This window comes from Spinacia oleracea, chromosome 5, assembly GCF_020520425.1.
Source record: "Spinacia oleracea cultivar Varoflay chromosome 5, BTI_SOV_V1, whole genome shotgun sequence".
NCBI lineage: Eukaryota > Viridiplantae > Streptophyta > Magnoliopsida > Caryophyllales > Amaranthaceae > Spinacia > Spinacia oleracea.
Window position 1 is genome coordinate 115,287,044 of NC_079491.1, and position 16,281 is coordinate 115,303,324.

A 16,281-nucleotide genomic window follows, 5' to 3' on the forward strand; every position below is an offset into this window, starting at 1 on the left:
TTACAACAAATTCCACACACTCTAGCTTTAGACTCATTACTAGCAACAATTTTAGACACAAGAGTAGTTAAAGTAGCAATTTGTTGAGCATTTTCTTGTAATTGATTCTGAATACCACTTAAATCAACTCCATTTACTCTTTTAACATCATTTCTAGAACCATGTTGTTGGGTGTTTTGAGCCATATTAGAAATTAAAGCCCTAGCTTGGGTTGGTGTTTTATCCACTAATGCCCCCCCACTCGAAGCATCTATCATACCCCTATCAGTAGGCAATAGGCCTTCATAAAAGCATTGAATTAGTAGTTGGTCACTAATCTGATGTTGGGGACATGAGGAACACAATCTCTTAAAACGTTCCCAATACTCATACAAGGACTCATTATCATTTTGCCTAATGCCACATATCTCCTTCCTGATGGATCCAATTAGACTTGCTGGAAAGTACTTTCCTAGAAAAGTTGATGCCATAACATTTCAAGTCGTAATTGATCCAGCAGGAAGATCATACAACCAATCTTTAGCCACATCTTGCAAAGAAAAAGGAAAAGCATGCAATCTAATATGATCCTGTTAAACTCCTTCAAGATTCATAGAAGAACAAAAAACCTTAAACTCTTTTAAATGTCGATGAGGATTCTCACCTGACTTCCCATAATATTTAGGAAGAAGATTAAGGAAACCTGAATTCAGCTTGAGGGGTTTGTCCAGCTCCGGAAACACAATGCAGAGAGGATCATCTCCCGTATTTGGGGCTACCATCTCCTTCATGGTTCTTTCACCCATTTCCTATCCTTTTAGACTATCTTCTGTTGATTCAACTTCCTCTGGTTTCAATTCTTCTGGTTGATCGGTTTGAAAAGAATAGAATGATCTCTCTTGATCTAAATACTGCCTGATTCGCTTGAGTTTAGAATTAGGTGTGTCACCGCTCATGTACCTGAAAAGTAATTATTAGTTAATTAGGGACATGATGAACAACTTAGTGCATAACTAATGATCTTATACTATTAGACATAAGTTTAAGCTCAAGAGAGTCTGCAGTTATGAAAACACTAACAAATTCTAGATTTCAACAAGTATCTGGCAATATATATTTCAGAATTCACTAGAAGTCCAAATTAAATAACTGACCAGAACACAAATTAGCAAGCCAGACCAATTATCAGTTGTGGGGCATATCAAATTATTCCTAGCCAAACTTAATAGAAGAATCGGTTATGGGCTACAGAACATAAACTGAATACAAAGAGGATTTAAAACAAACAGCTTAACAGATCAAACTTTCACAATCTTAATTATGGGGTAGTAAGTTGTAAACATGCATTATACTTCAACACAATGTCATGGACAATCTTAACAGTTCATGTCACTTAAATGAGAACAACAACAAAAATCAGTTGCTGCATTTATTAATCTGGAAGAATGAAAATGTAAGCAGCATGTTCAATTCCTAAGATAAGATTTAAACTCTATTCAGAACTGAATTCTTGAATGGCATGATTTCTCAAAATGAACATCAGAATTGATTCACCTAATAATGATTAATTTTAAAGCATAAAAGAATCATGAATTCATTTCAAGCCACTAGAATCACTTAGAAAGAGAAACAAAGTAACCAACACCATGAAACACTATACATTTCCATAATATTTAATGAGCATCATACTTTTATCTACTATACAACTACTGCAAAATAGGATTCATTAGAATGAATTCAGAAAACAGTGCTGACCAATTACACAATATTAATCATGTTGTGTATTTGTTAAACAAGTTCCTGTTTTACAATTTTAGATTCAGTTGATTTTAGAAAGTTAAACAAAATGTGAATTTTAACAAGAAATCTCATTGAGTGTGACAATAAAAGAGTATTTTTAACAACTTTTAAACCGGAATTTCCAGACAGCCGTATAGTTCACACAAAAACAAGGAATAACTCAATGAAATCTATGTAGATAACCCCATATAATTTGTTCTATGACCTTAAGATAGAACAAGATATAAATAAATTCTAAATAATAGACTTAGGTGATTACTCAAAATGAATATTTCAGCAAAGTAAAAGTAGATTGAGGCCAGTAACATCACAAGACTTTAATCACAAAATAGATTATCAAATTATTCAATTCTCATTCCACTGCAAGAAAGTTACTGCATAGCTTGATTATAGACTAGAATGGAGTATAACCAGTAGTAGCAAGCGACATTGCAAATCTGAAATCTACAACTGTTAAAAGCACCATGAAAATAGGATCTAGTAGTGTAACACATATATAATTTAGGAGAATTTTTTTTTTATTATTATTTTCTTTTGAACTCAAGCTTTCTATTGCTTTACACTCTGTTTTCTTCATCTAATAGTTGTACTTCATTATTCAAAATACATAAGAAGGTATAGAAATGAAGAGATTTCAAAATTAGCAGAACATATAATTGAAGTGCTACTCACAATGATAAGTACAAATAGGAAATTCACTAAAAAAAATTACTATACACGAATCAATGAAAACTACTACTAAGACTTGTAGAGTAAGTGTCCCTGGCACTTTGAATAATCCAAATATCAGTCAACAAGAAAGAAATAAATAAGCACATAGTAGGAAAAAAAAAGTTAAGAAACCTACTACAAGCTGAGAAATTGCCACCTAACCAAAGGATATTTAGACAACCCAAGATCACAAGGACTAATTTCCTTTTTATCAACTAAATTCCAAAATAAAAGTCAGTATCATAGTTAAACTTTAAGTATGTAAAGAGTATAAATCTCCCCGGCAACGGCGCCAAAATTTGATACGGGTCGTTTACCGTATTAAATTAAAAACCTATCTTAGACCTTAAAAAATATTAACAAGTAGTAAAAGGATAAGAAAGGGTCGATCCCACAGAGAGAATATTAGATTTCCTACACTCGTTGTTTAAATAAAAAAATATCATTAGCCATCAAATTTAGTCAGATGAACCATTTATTTACACGTACTATTTACATAGATTTGGGGGGATTGAAGAGAATATTAACCAATAGAACTAAGTGACTGAGTAATTAATCTACTATTTACAAGTGACGACACAACTACCCTTTTCAATCTCATGACCCTTACTCGATTTAGCTTATTAATCGTACCCATGGTTGAACTTGAGGATTTAACCAATTCTAACTATCAGAGTAACTGTAGAGTCTTAAGTAATAAAGACTCCCTGTACTCCCTTATTCATAATCAATTATGAACTAAGCCAAATTGATTCTAAACCAAACAAACTCACACAAATCTGATCGCAACGTGTATAAATTAGACTTGGTAGCATTAAGAACTAGGAGACATCATTAGTCCTAATTAATCTAACCAATTAAATGTCTAGACTAATTAGATTGAATTCACTTCCAAATCTATACTACCACCATGATTTCAGGCTTAATATAAATTAGAGCTACTTGACTACATAATCTGGACTAAGCCAAAATACATAGTTAGCATTAATTCTCAACTATACTATACGTAAAAAAAAAATTACAACTTTCATATATAATTGCAAATTTGATAGTGATGATAAGCAATTTCAAATACTAGTCAAAACAGGAAGTTCCTCAACCCGATTATCAAAACCAAAATCAATGTATTAGACCAACACTAAATCAAGTACATCATCACAGCAACAAAAAAAATGATTGAAAACATGTGAAATTGGAATAATCAAGTAAGAAGAACTCATTAATTTGTGCGCAAGAACACCGGAACGAACCCGGCTTCAACCCCGTACTCCTCCGTTGTTCTTGTTCGGCCTTGGATTTGAGGCTAAGCTCCCCTCCAATGGTTGCCTTCTCTTCCCAATTACCACAACTCAACGTAATTAACAATCATCAACTGGTGATTTTCCGGTTGTTGTGTGTGTTTTTGTTTTGGTTTGAGTTGCAATTATATACAAGAAAAACCCTAACTTGGCCGGAGATATCGGCAATAGAAGATCGGTACTGTGAGTTTCTTGCTATTGCCCTCGAGAAGTACGGAGAGATTGCTGAGATTTCTGGTTTTGTTTTGGTTTGTTGCTATTGCCTCACGAATCTGGTGATGAAGAGAATGGGTCAAATATGACTCTTCATCTTTCTTTCAATTCACGTGTTATCTCCAATTTAGGTGGAGATTTATTGGACCCATTATCTTAGCCTTCTTAATTTCTTTCAACATGGGTTTAACTTGATAAGCTTGAGCTTTTCTTGGCTTCCCCTCATTAATTGTCATTGTTGACGTCTCGTGTGCAACCAACAGGCTTTGGCTTCTTAACAATTTATAACCTGTAACATAACCGAGTAATATTTAGGCTAATTTAACAATAAAATATAAAACAAAGAAAAATATACTTATAATTTATTAAAAGTAACTAAAGACCCAAAATAATAAATTAAGGACGGCTATATAACTAAAATAAGGAAATAAATATATTTTAAATAATGCACTTATCAACACGACTCTTGACTCACAGATTAATAAAAAGCAGCTTCGAACGGGTAAAGTAAGGTATCCTCAAAAGGAAAGAAAAGGGTGATGGGAGCCAACCATACACGAAAATAAGTCGGGCTACTACCAACAGTCGGGCTATACCGACAGGATTTCCAATGCACAACGGCATAAAAGAAGAATGAAACAACGTCTTTTATCATTCTAGGAGTACAAGTTTTCCGGCAACACTCCCCCCATTGTTCATACTCAAGGTATATACGTTCTAAGAGTTTTGAAGCTCTTTGGGTTACACTTTACGTTAATTAGTATATTATGTTCAAGGCGACTCAAGACTCTACTCAAGACACAACATAAAAACGATTGAACAATTGAAAAATTCAACAATGACACTTCGTTATTTTAATTCTTTAGGACTTGTGATCAAACATAGACTCAAGTGAAATTACTCCCATTGTTTCTTCTCAAAAACACTGTTTGAGATAACCCGACATTGCCTATTAACAAGCGGGGTGTGCCCTTAGCACGAATTGTCCTTAATTCAATTCACATAGACTCTCTAACATATTCTACCCCTTGGTAGAATATATATTTCTCACTGGCAATATTCGACTGGCTCAATATATATGCTAGACATCCTATACTATAGCATAATAATAATAATAACACTTGCATGTGCACTACTCATACATGCAAACCAACTTGAACAACATGCTTGACATAATTCAACGATTATAAAAGTCCATAACATGATAGTTCAATAGAATCTACAAAGCATAATTCAATTACTAACATGCTCGTTCTCATAGATTCAATAATAATAATAACATGCTCGTTCTCAATATCAAACATGAATTCATAATAACACATTCATTCGCAATCATCAAACATGAATTCATAACACCTATAAGTTCACATGATTCGCATTCAATACACATCACAAAGTCCTCAAGGGATGGGTGGTCACCCTAGTCTTGTACGTACCTGGAATATCTAAGTACGGGGGCCACTGTGCAAATCACGACTCACTAGAACTCAACTCCTATAAACACAAAAGGAGAACTAAATTATTATCCATGTTACTAAATTTCCATCAACTTTTTAAGATTCTAAAATTCTTAGTTTAATTAGAAATCATTCATTAATCGTTAATTTAATAGTCTCAAATAGTCAACTCAAGCCCTAACATAAAAACATTGACTTTTTAGCTTTAAAACCATTAAAAACCAACTTTATAAAGCTTATAAACAATTTGAAAATTTAAGTTGATTCCCATAATTTAAATTGTCATTATATTATGTGAATCAATCACTTAATCAATTGGAATTAAAACCCTAATAATATTTTATCTTAAAAACATGTTTTGACTTCAAAAATCAACACTTTATAAACTCATTAAATCTGAAAATAATAATTTCAACCATCAAATCTAATATTTTTAATTAAAATACAACACTAACCCAATACGGTGTTCATAACCATTCTAATCAATGCAAAAATAACCCAAATATTTAAAATAATCACAACAATTAAACCAATTTAAAACTGAAAATTAATGTTTTGAAAATATAACTTGATTGACCCAATTGAACAACACACACACACACAACAATTAATCTGAAGGAAATATGTCCTTCACCCAAGGTGCATTAAGTCTAATACCAAGTTTCAGATTAATTGCGAACAATTAATTCAGTGAGATCAAGTGATCGGAACAGCTAGCTGGAGCAATGCTTCCGATCAGTGATTTCTAATGAATATGAAACTCACAGCTTACTCTTGACTGAACCTACAAGGTCACACCAATGACACGTAACAGATCACCGAATTAAATGAATCGGAAATTCATTTAATAGCTTTTCGGGAATTAGTTGGAAAACGTATTATACGATACGGCCTTGCATCGGAATCGTATATCGTATCGCGAACATTCGTATGCTAGGCGAAACTGATGAGCAGCATTTATGTCGCTCTAGGCCTAGGATTTTATAGGATTTTATTATGCTTTTTGATAGTTTTGTATTGTTTTGTTGCTTGTTTATTCCCTTATTCCATCTATGAACTTTTCAGGTAAAAATATTGGAAATGATGGAAAACACTCGAAGAATGCTCGAAATAAGCCCTTGCGATCGCACAGAATTTCTGTGTGTGTTCGCACGGGTCAGCATCTTTGCCTCCAAAGTCAAGCATGCTTGTGCGCTCGTGCTCCCAGATCGTGTGCTCACACGAAATCGAAAAAATGATGCAGGAACTATTTGGGATTTCGTGCGATCACACAGAAGAAGAGCCCGCTCACACGGATTTTTGGTGGGCTCGCACTGAATTTCCGTGCGAGCACATGAAGATTTCTGGGAATTTGGCTAAGTCAGTCATGTGCGATCGCACGGCTTGTGGGAACGATCGCACGGATCGAAGAAAAGAATTTGTCGCTGAGCTCGCTCGCACTGAACCACAGCCCGCTCGCACTGATGCGATCGCATCTGGGTATGCCCGTTCGCACGGCTGCGCGGGATTCCCTTTTCGAGTTTAAACTTCTCATTTTTAGGGGTTAATATAAATAGATTTTTCATTATTTTTATTAGTTAGTTAATTTCAGAAATAGAATTTTAGAAGTTTTAGAAGGTTTGCTCTTCAAGCTAGTGTTCTAGAGAGAGAAACTCATTGATTTCAAGCTTCAAATCTGTAATTTCTTCAACTCTTCTCTTTTTCTTGCAATTTAATTCAAGTTCCTAGTATTTTGTTCATGCTAATTTGTCATTGTTCTTTGATTGTTCTTCAACTTCTTGAACTTCTTTTGCTTTGATTTTAATTCTCAATTCTCTAGTTGTTGATTTTAGTTTGCAATTGAATTCTTGATTCTCTCCTCTTATTCCATCAATTTCATGCTTGCTAGCTTAGTATTAATGAATTTCTTGATTCCTAGAATGGCTAGTGAGTAGATTTAGGTTAGGAAAAGGGGAGAATCTAGGGGCTTAATTAGGGGAACTTGATGATTTGATTGATGAATGATTGATGTGATTAAATTGATTTAGTGCTAGGATTTTCCATGATCAATTGAGTAGTAGTTGCAAATGCTAGTTGATTGAATTAGATTGGAATGTATGATTTAGGTTTGGCAAGACATTGTGAGCCTAATTCATGCAAGTGAATGATAGTTCCTATTATATGCAAGCTAATCTAGCTTAGGACTATGCGAAAGATTTTCTATAGGCTAGGTTGCTTCGCGTGCTCTATCCGAGAGGTGGCGAGTACATCATTAGTTTTCATTCCCCTATGTGCTATTTCATTACATCATTCATGATTGCTAGATGGTAGTTCATTTCCCCCGATTTCCCTAGACTATCCCCAACTCCCTAACGTTTCCCTTCCTTGATTCAATCTAGTTTAATTGTTAGTTTAGCTTAATAGTGATAACTCAAATCAATCCTCTTGTTCGAATTAGCTTGACATTTAAACTCGAGAACCATCGTTTCTTTGGGACGATCCCTTTACTTGCCACTATAGTCCATATAGTTCGTTAGTCTAGTGGTTCTATAAATTTTGTTTGATTGTGGCGTTGATCTATCAACGACGGAAAAACACCCTTATCAAAATGGCGCCGTTGCCGGGGAACGGTTGTTGTTTTTGAGTTTAAGTTGAGACTAGTTCATTATTAGAAAATACAAAAACATTGCAATTTCGCTTAGCTTTCTTTTTTCCTTGGCATTGCTCACGGTTTTTCTTGAGTTTGTATGCTTGTTAGGGGGCATGCTCGTCAAAGGACCCTCCATCCTCTTGACTTCGAATTGGAGAGGACACTTAGGAGACTAAGGCGTGTACGGTCTAGCTCATCAAGCCATAACGGATTCGAATCGTTGAGTGTTGGTGAGGAACAACAAGAGAGTGAGCAAGTTTTTGAGAATATGGCGCTCCCGGTTAAGAACTTGGGAATACCGGGGGCATTCGAAGCAAGGTGTGGTATTCAAGCCCCCACAACGGGTGCCAACAACTTTGAGATCAAGCCCGCCTTGATCAATTTGGTCCAAAGCCACCCCTTTTGTGGGAAGAGTAATGAATCACCTCACGAACATCTCAAACAATTCGAGCACTATTTTGACACAATCAAGCACAATGGTGTCACATCGGATTACGTGAGGTTGACATTGTTTCGGTTCTCTCTACTTGGGCGAGCAAGTGATTGGCTTGACAAAGAGGTCAAGCCCAACTCACTTCGCACTTGGACCGAGGTGACGAGTGCATTCTTAAACAAGTTCTATTCGCATGGGAAGACGGCGGAGTGTCGCCACAAGATTCAATCCTTTGAGCAAAGGCGAGATGAGTCACTCTTCGAAGCTTGGGATCGTTTTAAGGAGTACCAAAGGGAATGCCCTCACCATGGGATCCTTAAATGGTTGTTGCTTCAAACATTCTACTTGGGGTTTAGTCCAAGTTCAAAGACAAGTCTTGATGCGGGAGCGGGAGGTCCCATCATGAACAAAACTGAGGACTAAATAGAGGAAATCATTGAGGATGTAGTTCAAAACTACCAATCTTGGCATGTAGGCACAAGGAATTATGATGGGAAAGGTAGGAGTGAAGATGGTAAGGGTTCGGTGTACGCTATAGAGCAAGCACGGTTGATAGAGAAGCTTAGCTCGCGATTGGAGAAGCTTGAAAACACACCAATCCAACCGCCATTATCGTCTACAATTCCACCTCCCTCGGCCACTCTTCTCAATAAGGGGAAGAGCAAGGTTAGTTCTTATGATACAATGCCTCCGGACACCTGCTTTTGCGAAAATTGCCAAGACTTTAGTCACTCCCCCAATGCATGCCCATTAGTTCATAACTTGTCATTTGTGGATTATGGCCCTTCGTATGAAGGAGATTTTGATGTAGAGTATGCTAATGCCTTAAATGAGAGGTCTAGGAATGATAACCCTAACAATCCAAATTTTGCTAGGCAACCTAGAGGGCCCTCTATGTATGGTTCCCACCAAGGCTATGGCCGAGGAAGTGGGTTTGATAGCCAAAATCGAGGTGGCTATAGAGCACAAGGCTATCAAAGCCAAGCGCCCTATGGTCAACCTCAAGGTTTTGGCAATCAAAGCCAATTCAACCAAGGTAGTTACAATCCCAACCATCAAGGTGGAGGGGGTTATAACCACTCTTATGGGCCATCTAGGGGTGCCTCTAATGGGGGTTATCCTTTGAACTCGGGAGGTCCTTATGGTGCATCTCAATTACCACCTCCCGGATTCAATGGACCGAGGACCTTTTGCAACCAATATCAATCAAACCTTAGTGGTTATGTCATTGCACCTCCACCACTCCCGCCTCTCAAGTCAAATCTTGAGGCTCTCATGGAGTCGTTTGTGGGGGCGCAAGCCAAGAAGAATGTCGGGTTTGAGGATGGATTCAAACAATCCAACACTCACTTGAAGATGATTGAGACCCAACTAGCGCAACTTGCTAGCACTATCAAAGAGCAACAAGTGCATACAAGCTAGTCTCCCACCCCAAGGTCAACCTCCTAAGCAAATGTATGCAATTGTGACAAGGAGTAGGAAGACTTTAGATGATGGTGCTACGCATGTTGAGGCTCCTTGCTCTAGGGGTGAGAATTCTAAGGGAAATGAGTCTTCGGACCGTGATGTGGCGGAAGAGAAGTCTCATGTCGATGACATGAGTGATGGTGATAAGTCGAAGGAGACTACTCTTCCTCCTCTCCCAATTCCTCCTCCCCCCATCCCTCAAAGTATTGTCGGTAAAAATCTTGATGATCAATTTCATAAGTTTTAGGAAACAATTAGCAAGCTCTATGTCTCCTTGTCTTTCACCGAGGCGCTTAAACAAATGACACACTATTCTCGGTTCATGAGAGACATTTTGAGCGGCAAAAGGACTTGCGGCACTAATGAAAACGTGCATCTAACGAAGAATTGTAGTGCTTTGATTTCAAACCCTTTCCCCCCAAAGCTCAAGGATCCCGGGAGCTTCTCAATACCTTGTAGCATCCAAGAGCTTAAGTTTTTTTTTTTTTTGGCAAATAATGATGAGCTTTATTTACCAAGTAATCAGAGTGTTAACAAACTCTGAAAACACCAACTGTCCAACAGACACAACCAAACACCTAGCTAACCAACACAAGCTAGCTAATGAGCACAGAGGCTACTACTGACATCTACACTCAACATTAAACATTATGTTGCTAACAACATTCTTAACTGGATCAACATGATCCCTAAAGACCTTAGCATTTCTTTGCAACCAAATACAATAAACAGACTCAATGAAAGTTATACTATACTTGCAAGCTTGCTTCTGTGTGCTTCTGCTTTTCTTCACTGCAATCTGAACTTCCTCATGCCAAGGCAACACAGTTCTATTCACACCTAAAGAAAGCAGAACCTGCTTCCAAATCTCCTGAGAATAGGAGCAAGAGAAGAAAAGGTGCTCCAAGTTTTCATTTTCCACCTGACACAGACCACAAATACCATCAATATTCAGCTGCCATCTTATCAATCTGTCTTTTGTAGCAAGTCTGTTCTGCACTGCTAGCCACACAATGAAGGTGCTCTTTGGACTAGCATGGCTATTACAAATCATTCTCTTCCATCTCACCTGAGCTCCAACTGGATGAAGAAACTTGTACATTTTCTGAATTCTGAATTTACCAGCTTGCACAAACTGATCCACTCCATTTGCCTGCAGAAATACTTCTCTATTATGCCAAATTTTCCTTAATGACCAAGTTAAACCATTAGGAATTGGCATAGTCCAGAAGTCTCTATGCTGAATGTAATAAGCATGAATCCAGCTCACCCAAAGCCTATCCTGCTTCAAAGCTAAAGCCCAACAGTGTTTCAAAACTGCTGCTTTATTCCACACAGTTAGATCTTTAAGATTCCACCCTCCACAACTCTTAGGGAAACACAATTGCTCCCAAGAGATAGAAGCTTTCCTAGAATCTGCATCAGCACCAGTCCACAAGAAACATCTACAAATTCTTTGAATCTCCTTCATTACCTTTTTAGGCATAACAAAAATCTGACACCAGTAGAGCTGTATACCAAAAAGTACAGATTTCACCAGTTGCAGCCTACCTGCATAGGAAAGGAACTTAGAAGTCCAGCTCTGAATTCTAGCAACAGTTCTATCAATGAGAGGCTTGCAGTCTGTGAAGGAGAGCTTCCTAGTTGTAAGAGGGACACCCAAGTATCTGAAAGGGAAAGAACCCTTAGGAACCCCAATTGAGCTAACAATACTGTAAGCAACATGATCAGAAACACCTGCCAAATAAACTTCACTTTTGTGCAAATTAGCTTCCAAACCAGAAGCCAAAGAAAACTTGGTAAAAGCATCAAAAAGAGCTTTCACAGCACCCTCATCAGCTCTGGAGAACATCAACAAATCATCAGCAAACATCATATGGGTGAGATCCAACTTTTTGCATCTAGGATGATAAGAGAAGTTAGTATCTTCAGCAAGAGCAGCAAGACACCTTGATAGATATTCCATACCCAAAGCAAACAAATAAGGTGAAATGGGATCACCTTGTCTCAACCCTTTCTTTGCAGGAATTGGATTAGTGGGACAACCATTTATCAGAATGGAATAAGAAACAGAATAGAGGCACTGCATCACCCAATTCACAAACTTCATAGGGAATCCTAGCTCTGACAGCATGGTTTTCAAGAAAGGCCACTCTAAGGAATCATAGGCTTTTTTCAGATCCACCTTGATCATACACCTAGGAGAAACATGTTTTCTAGAATAGCACTTCACCAACTCACAAGCCAGCAAAATATTATCAGAAATGGATCTACCAGGGATGAAACCAGATTGAGAACAATTTACCACTGTACCAATAACACCTTGCATTCTAGCAGTAAGAATTTTGGAGATAATTTTGTAAACAACTGAGCAGCAAGCAATTGGCCTAAAATCCTTCACACAAGAGGCATTCTGAATCTTAGGAACCAAAGTAACTGAAGTGTTGTTCACTTGCTTTAACATCACCCCAGTTCTGAAAAACTCTCTTACTGCTTCATAAACATCAGCTTTCACAATCTCCCAAGCTTTAAGAAAGAACAAACTATTGAAACCATCAAGCCCAGGGGCTTTATTGATATCAATACCTTTGATAGCTTCATCAATTTCTGCATCTGAAACAGGAACCACCAACATTTCTGCATCAGCAGCAGACAGCTGCTTCCCTTTCCTAACCACTCCAACATCCACACCCATCAATGAGCTAGCTGCAGTACCAATCAACTTCTTATAGAAAGAGCTAACTTCTTCCTGAATTTCCTGAGTAGTGCTAAGCTTCTTCCCAGAATCATCATACAAAATATCAATGTTATTCCTAGCTATCCTCTCCTTCATTGCACTGAAAAAGAATTTAGAGTTAGAATCTCCTACTTGCAACCACTGAATTCTTGCTTTCTGTCTATATGCACTCTCCTGAATATGCAAAAACTTCTTAAGAGTCTCGCTACAATCCCTCTCACTTTGTTGCACACTACTATCAGTAGGGCAAGAAGCTAACTGGATCTGAATTTGACCCAAATCAGCCCTTAACCCCTCAATTCTCTCATCAAGCTTAGCAAAATCTTTATGATGTAACTCCTTCAATCCTTGCTTTACTGCTTTCAGCTTAGTCCACACCTTGAACATGGCTCCACCCCTTGGACAAGACACATCCCATCCCTTTTTAACTACATCAAGGAACAGAATTTGATCAGCCATATAGTTAAAAAATTTAAAGGGTCTACTCCCCCCTCCCATATGAATATTGCAAGACATAACCAGAGGTGAGTGATCAGAAATTCCTGGAGGCAAATAATCCACCACAGCATCAACAAACTTAGAATGCCACAAAGCATTAGCAATGGCCCTATCTATTCTGGAACAGATTCTCAAGTTACCTTGCCCCTTATTGCTCCAAGAATAGTAACTCCCACAACTCTTAAGCTCAGCCAACCCTGCAGCATCCATACAGCTATCAAAATCCTTAGTTTCCCCTTCTGTAACTGCATTGCCATTTACTCTATCAGCAGCTAATAAAACTGCATTGAAATCCCCCATGACAAGCCAAGGACAATTAACAGTACTACTGAAAGTAGTGATCTCTCTCCACATTGGTCTTCTAGTATCAACAGAGTGCAAACCATACACAGCTGAAAATAAAGCATCAAACAAGCCATTCTTAGTAGCAACATGACAGTGAACACAAAATTCAGTTTTTTGGATAAGCTGAACTGACACCAATGCATGCTTCCAACCAATCCATATCCTTCCCCTAGGAGAGTGCTCATAATTCATAATCCACTGCCACCCAACCCCTATTTTCTTCTGGATTTTACAACTATTCTTCTCCTGAACTTTAGTTTCTAACAAAGCTACAACACTAATGTTATTACTAGCTAAAAACTTCTTTATTTCAACTACTTTAATGGGATCATTCAATCCCCTCACATTCCAGGTACTAATATTCATGGTGGATCAATTGGGAATTCCACTCCATCACTACCAGCAACCAATTCCTCCCCATTCAAATGGACTTCAGCAAGCCCCACAGTCTGAGCTGGAGTTCTAATATCTCTTCTTCTCCTTGAAACAACTCTCCACCCTTCATCAAGCACTGGAGCAATTGGAGTAAAAGGCTTATCATAAACAGATAACTCTCCATTCTCCCCATCATCCTCTTGTACAGCATCATTAGCAGTCAACTCATCAGTAGTTTGTGGTTCAACATTTGGTTGCACTGCTTTAGGTTTCCACACCTTCACAACCTTCTTTCTCTGAACATCAGCTGGCCTAAATCTTGTGGTATTGACTCTTGTCTGAGTACAGTCATGCCCCACAATCTTACACTTCTGGCAATAAGGTGGTAGCCATTCAAACTCAACCACCTGTTTAACAATGTTACCCATAGGGTCCTGAATCTGCACAGATTTAGGCAAGTCACCAGTTACATCCACCTCAATAAGAATTCGAGCAAATGAAATTCTTTGCTGTTTAGAAGTACATTCATCAGCATATAGAGGATCTCCAAGCAAACTCCCTATTCTGCTCAATGAATCACCCCCCCAACAGCTCAATGGTAAGTTAGGCAACCTAATCCACACTGGTACTACCCTCAATATTTCCTCCTGGAAATTAAAACTTGTTGTCCAAGGTTTAACAATCATAGGTTTGCCAAAGAACATATGAGGACCAGCCACCAGAACTGATTCCTTATCCTTCTTTGACTGGAATCTGATTACAAAATAGCCCTCATCATGGAGGAAAATCTGAGGTTTACCCACTTGGTGCCATTCTTTTGCAATGAATCTCAAAATAGACCCAATCGAAGGTTTTTCCCCAACTACATACATGACAACTGCATTTCCCCATAGATCATTCATTTTTTGTATCTCATGCTTATCAAGTACAGCTATGGGTTTACCATCACAGACTGTGGGAGCAATAAAATTCAACGCAAAACCTTTAGAAGGGAGTGAACTACCTTTGAATAGACTCACCCATGGTTTTGGTTCCATATCCAATCGCCTTTGAGCTGGCTGCGCACCATTCATCTCACACTCTGTTTCTGTACGGACATCCTCTGTTTTCTGGGCTGGATCTACACCTGGGTTCTCCTTCATCACACTCTGGTGGTGCATTTCCTTGAGTGCAGCATTAACACTTCTCACCAGGAGGTCCACCCTATCCTTTCCCACCACCATTCGATGGCTATCTTCGTAAAACTCTTCCAGAGCTTCAACCAGCGATGGCGGTCGATTTACATCAGTACGCACTGACCGCGACCAACCAGCCGAGTCCTGGTAAGCTTGAGAGTTGTCTAGACGTTCCATCGACGGCAGAACATGGTCAGAATGAGGCAGCGTAACTGGTGTCACCAGACCCGCATTAACCCGAGGTTCATCAGGAATGGGTATTTGTTTTCTGAGTTGGTTCTGGTTCTTAGGCCTCGAAACTTCTTGATGAAGAAGAGAAGAGGCTTCCTCATTCACTTGAGCAATCTCAAGCTTCTGCGTTTTCTTCTTCCTCGCCATTTTCAAGATTGGCGCACGTTAGTAAGGGAACCTTAACGTACACCACACCATCAAGAGCTTAAGTTTGATAACGCTCTATGTGATTTGTCGGCGAGTGTAAGTATTTTTCCGTTCAAAACCTATAAGAAGCTTAGACTTGACGATCTCACCCCTACCCCTATGTCTTTGCAATTAGTCGATCGCTCGGTTATGTTTCCATTGGGTAGAGTTGATGATGTTCCCCTCGTGATAGGGAAGTTGACTTTTCTTGTTGACTTCATCGTCTTGGATATCGATGAGGATGCCCATACCCCTATTATTCTAGGGAGGCCATTCTTGGCTACGGCGGGTGCTCTCATCGATGTTCAAGGAGGCCTTATCACCTTGAAGGCGGGAGACGCCAAGGCTAGTTTCAAGCTTGCAATTGATGAACATTGTTGCTCTAAGATGAGAAGTTGTATGAAAGTTGACACTCTTGCTTGTGTTGAGCACAATCATTCTTGTGCTAATGCTTCTAACAATCCTTGTGTTTTAAAGTGTGATTTTGAGATTGATAGTAAGGTGAAGAAGGATATGCACGAGAGCTCCTTTGTTCTAGGCGATTCCTATGATGACGTCATCACCATTCCCGACACATTCGGGATGGACCTTGATGATGTGGGGTCACTCACTCCGGCATGTGATGGTAAGAGGTATATGAGCAAGAAGTCTAAGAAAGGCAATTATGTGCCTAGGAATACTTGGTTTGGTCCCCACTCAATAAGTGGTGGTTTGGGTAAGTTGTTTGTGCCCAAAGAGGATAAGAAG

The 16,281-nt window shown here is 38.5% G+C and overlaps 1 non-coding gene and 1 pseudogene across 1 annotated transcript; one reads left to right on the top strand and one right to left on the bottom strand.

Moving 5' to 3' along the window:
- Positions 1 to 314: 314 nt before the first annotated feature.
- Positions 315 to 423, top strand: LOC130462273 (small nucleolar RNA R71). The gene has a single exon (XR_008922371.1). It is a non-coding gene; the product is annotated as a small nucleolar RNA R71 (small nucleolar RNA).
- An 8,310-nt stretch (positions 424 to 8,733) lies between these two features.
- On the bottom strand, positions 8,734 to 8,834 carry LOC130462229 (uncharacterized; annotated as a pseudogene).
- Between the last annotated feature and the right edge of the window lie 7,447 nt (positions 8,835 to 16,281).